This window comes from Perognathus longimembris, chromosome 10 (assembly GCF_023159225.1).
Source record: "Perognathus longimembris pacificus isolate PPM17 chromosome 10, ASM2315922v1, whole genome shotgun sequence".
NCBI classification, from domain to species: Eukaryota; Metazoa; Chordata; class Mammalia; order Rodentia; family Heteromyidae; genus Perognathus; species Perognathus longimembris.
The window spans coordinates 4,332,952-4,338,262 of record NC_063170.1 but is presented as its reverse complement, the minus strand read 5'-3'; positions in this window follow the sequence as shown (position 1 = coordinate 4,338,262).

Sequence of the window (5,311 nt, the reverse complement as noted above, 5' to 3'; positions counted from 1 at the left end):
CGAATCACCAGAAAAATCGAAGTGGCGCTGTGGCTCAAGTGGTAGAGTGCGTGGCTTGAACTGAAGAGTTCGGGGGCAGCGCCCAGGTCCAGAGTTCAAGCCCCATCACTGATTAAAAAAAGAAAAAGAAAAAAAGACTTGACTGTGAATCTGAAATGGCATTAAATCACCTTATCTCTGTTGTTAGAATAAGCAGCCACAGACATGTCAGAGAAGAGATGTACACATACTCTTCCCCCCCCCCACACCCCGCCGCTCCTTCCTCCAGCTCCTCTTTGCTGCTCTCCCCCCTGCTCTAAGGGACTAAGCAATGGGTGTGGACCTACAGCTTTCTCAGCCTACCCTCCCTGTCCCTAAGTTATGTGGTCAGGAAGGCAGGCTGCTTTGTGGCCATTCCATGCAAGACACGGTGTAATAGAAAAGAATTAAAACTTTCAAGTCTGTCCAGACCTTCTTTTATGTTTACGTGGCTTCGTTCTCTGAAGTTCTAAGGTAGTAAAGGAGCTGCAGAACTTGATGGGTCTGATGAGTCTGTGGCCAGCACTGTGCTCTACTGTGTGGTAGGATCTCTGTGGGGCTCTCCCTCCTCAAGAGGAGGGACCATGCTGGGTATCAGCCTGATGAGCCATGGCACGGACATCAGAATCAAGGATTGAGGACTATAGCTGGCATGAAGCAGTTTTGCGTGCTCCCAAAAGTCAGAGCAGTGACCCATCTGTGCTGATAGGAACATTCCCCCAGCTGTATATGAGTTCAAGATGGACCAGGTATGGGGAGCAGAGTGGGAGGAGATTGAGGGTCTCAGAGCAAAGTGGAAATGGAGGAGATTAGGAACAGGCCATACAGGGCCTACTTGATAATTGCTCCACACACACGCATCTGAGCCTCACCCTATAGTCTAGTGGGTACCTGGAACATGAGCTCAATAAGCTAAGGTAGATGGAATAATTACCAGTCATAAGACCCATGTCATAGGACAAGGGCAGCCAGGGTTTGAGCTCTGACTCTACCTGCCCCTTCCTCCCTGCCCCACTTCCTGAGTCTGAATTTCATTTTGTCACCAGGGGAGATTCAGTATCTTATCTCAAGGATGGGAAGGTAAGGAGACTATGTGGGGAGATGAGGGGAGAGATGGCCAGAATGACCTTGGCTTTTGCCCTGCAACTGCCATTAAACCATCCTTGCCTCCCACTGAAATGTAGACACCATTAGGCCAGACAGTTGGGGTTTTTTTCTTGCTATTGTTGTTTGTGCCAATACTGGGGCTTGAACTCAGGGCCTTAGGGTTTTTGCTGAAGGGTGGCACTCTACCACTTGAGCCACACCTTCACTTCTGTCTTTTTAGTGATTAATTGGGGCTGAGTCTCACAGCCTGGGCTGGCTTCAAACTGTGATCCTCAGGTCTCAGCCTCCTGAGTAGCCAGGATTACGAGTGTCAGCCAACAGCATCAGACTTGGTTGTTTTCTAATTGGAATTCTTAAGAGAATTCTGTAAGCAACAGTACAGGAAGCTCTAAAGCCAACATTACTCACTTTCCCCTAGTAGTGATATAGTGTGTATGACATCCAGGAGGATTTGACACTGACACTATCCACCAATCTTACTCAGATTTCCCCTTTTACTTGCACTCATATATTGTGTGTGTATGTGTGTTTAGTCATAGACAATGTGATCACTGTATCAAACTGATAGGTGCATATATTCACTGCCTGTCAAGATACGGGGTCCCTCTAGTTGCTTTCTTATCACCACGCCCACCTTCCTCTAACCCCCTCTCATCCCTAATCTCTCACAAGCACCACTGGCAAAATATCATTTCGTAAATGTTAGATATAATGGACTCTCACTGTGTTAGCCTCTTAGGATTGGCTTTTCTCATATATCGAAGAATTCTTTGGACATTCCCCCAGTTGTGTGTATTCATCCAACTTGTTGCTAACTTTATCCTCAGTATCTGTAATACAGGTACTCAGAAAATAATTGTTAAATGAGTGCCTGAACGAGTTCTCTCCAGAATTCCTCAACGAGAGATGGAAGGTTCACTGAAAACCTTGTAGGAGCTGAATCCACTGAGAACCCAGTGACCCTCCATGGGAAGGTTCCTCTGGCCTGCCCCTGAGCTCCCCTCTTCCTCCTCTGCTGGCCCCACAGGCTCTTACATCAGCATTCCCACCTCCCTCTCAGTTTATAGACAACAAAAACTCACACCAGGGTGGTGTGAACAAAGACCACTTCCTCTTCCTGTGGGACTCTTTGCACCTCCAGCCTTGAGAAGCTGGATTGAGAGAGAGATGAACTCTGATGGAGACCTAAAGAAACATGGTGGAGGCCTGCCTTTGATGGTTGGAATAGAAGAGAACTGACAGATGTGGAGGTCACTCCCCTACTCATTCTCTACTCTAAATATTTGAGGGGAGGGTGGACTGCCAGGGCGTCTCCCCACCTCCTAAGCAACTGCGATTGCCACACCAAACCCAGAACTACTCGTGAAGAAGGGTGCAGTACTGAAGGGAAGAAAACTATGTCCGTGGTTTGTTTACCTTAAGATGCCAGGTGGAATGCCAGACTGATGAGGGAGGCTGGCAATACCGAGTCTTGTTTTCTCAATTTCAAAATCAGAAAGGTCACGGCCCGACTGTTCGATTTGTCTGGGCCCTCCATTCCATTCCACAGACAGTCCAGAATGCTTAGCTCAATGCTCTGTAAGAGCTATGATGTATGATCCTTCCTGGAAGGAACTATAGCACTGTCCATCTTCTCCTCTGAGCCTTCCTTGTTTATGCTGCCTGTGGGACCCAGAAGTTCTGTGGGGGGAAAAAATCATTGTGGGTTTGTTTATGGCTTTGATTGAGACATAGCATTTCATGAGTGTTCTAAAAACAGAGTGTCAGGTGCTTGGTAGGCCCTCAAATGTTTGATGACTCCGTTTCCACCAGACGTGGCTCTAAGTTAGATATGTGCTAGATGAGCTACATATGTGCTCAGGCAAATCAACGTAGGGAAAATCTAAAGTGTCCTGCAGTATTTATTCACACTCATTCATTTCCCCTGGACCAGAGTTACTGGCATAGCACTTACTCCTTTAAAAAGGCTACTGGCCTGGGCACAACATCCTTGATCCCTTCTTAAGATGGTTAAAGATTGTTTGGGTGACTTTTAAGGAGCCAAGTGCAGTTTCTCCTGCTGCAAGGCAGTGTTTATAGACTGAACAAAGTCATCACCATCCCCCTTAGCCAACAGAGCTGAGATGGGGGGCCTCCACCCTTCAACCTCCCCTGGAGGTTTAGAATCAGAGACCATGTACAGAATCACACAGGGCCATATCAGGGAGTCTCCTGTGAGGTCAAGCTCCAGTACAAAGGGAGGATACTGTCAGGGACACAAAGAACAACAAGGAGAGATGTGGGGGCACTGTGCCCTCTGGGAACGAGCAAGGCTTCCTCCTTCCTGGTAATTAGGACAGGCTTCCCGGGGGCGGGACTTCCAGAGCTTCCTGAACGGCCAGAGGCGGGGCCCTGCCAGGGGCTGCTCCTTGCAGGTGCAGGGTGAAGCTGAGACCCGAGTCCCATCCCCCAAAGAAATCCCTACGTGTCTGGTATGGGTTTCCTACAGTATTTTGCCCAGTGTATAGTTTACAGATAAGTGATCAGTTTATAACACACCCACCGGCTTGTAGCTTATAATCTACCTTTAAAACTTCATATATTGGGGCTGGGAATATGGCCTAGTGGTAAAGTGCTCGCCTCGTATCATGAAGCCCTGGGTTTAATTCCTCAGCACCACATATATAGAAAAAGCTGGAAGTGGCGCTGTGGCTCAAGTGGCAGAGTGCTAGCCTTGAGCAAAAAAAAAAGAGAAGCCAGGGACAGTGCTCAGGCCCTGAGTGCAAGGCCCAGGACTGGCAAACACACACACACACACACACACACACACACACACACACACACACACACACACACCCCAAAACAAAAACCCTTCATATATCATGCAAGCATTTCCCCAAGTCATTAAATTCTTTTAATGGGTGTGTTTTGTGCACTGCCCTACTGTGGGACATTTTGGTTCTTTCCCGTTTTTGACCATAATAAATAATGCCCTGGTGAGTCACTTTGGGCATGAAATTCTTGAGTTCATCCCCTGCCACACAGGCAGGTGATTTATTTTCTTTTCTGTCTTTCCTTCCGCCCTTCTTTCTTTCTGTCTTTCTTTTTGCCGGTGGTGGGGCCTGGGCCAGGTCCTGGGCGCTGTCCCTGAGCTCCTTTGCTCAAAGCTAGTGCTCTACCACTTTGAGCCACAGCACCACTTCCAGTTTTTTGGTGGTTATTGGAAATATGAGTCTTGCAGACTTCCCTGCCCGGGCTGGCTTCAAACCACAATCCTCAGTTCTCAGCTTCCTGAGTAGCTAGGATTACAGGCATGAGCCACCAGTGCCCGCCCCGGTGACTTATTTTCTTTGGATAAGTTTTTCAACTTAAAATTTCTAACCTAAGAGGTAGAAAAATAAAATTTAGGTATGTTCAGGAAAGGCCAGTGGTTTGGGCTTAATTCCTGGGAATTCAAGATAAATTCTTTTTTTTTTTTTTTTTTTTTTGCCAGTCCTTGGCCTTGGACTCAGGGCCTGAGCACTGTCCCTGGCTTCCTTTTTGCTCAAGGCTAGCACTCTGCCACTTGAGCCACAGAGCCACTTCTGGCTGTGTTCTGTATATGTGGTGCTGGGGAATCGAACCCAGGGCCTCATGTATAGGAGGCAAGCTCTCTTGCCACTAGGCCATATCCCCAGCCCCTCAAGATAAATTGTTGAATACTAAATTCTATACAGTTTCAGGTACCGTACACACCCCATGCTCTGCCCTTTGGATCTGCCCTGAAGTAAGAAGTAGAAGTGGAATAATCTAGAGAGAAATCTCCAGTGGCAACTTCAAAGACAATCAAGAACTGACAGTAGCCTTGCTACTACTGGGGGTTAAACTCAGGGTATGGAGCTTGCTTGGATGGTGCTCTACCACCTGAGCCACACCTCCAGTCATGCTTGTTGGTACCAATCCTGGAGCTTGAACTCTGGACTTAGGTACTGCCCATGAGGTTGTTTTGTTTGTTTTCTTCGAGGCTAGCGCTCTACCACTTGAGCTATAGCTCCACTTACAGCTTTTTGGTGGTTAATTGGAGATACGTGTTTCATGGATTTTTGTGCCTGGGCTGGCTTCAGACTGCAATCTTCAGATTGTAGCCTCCTGAGTAGATAGAATTACAGGCCTCCAGTGCCTAGCCTGCAGTCCTGATTTTTACTGCTTATTTTGGAGATGTAGTCTA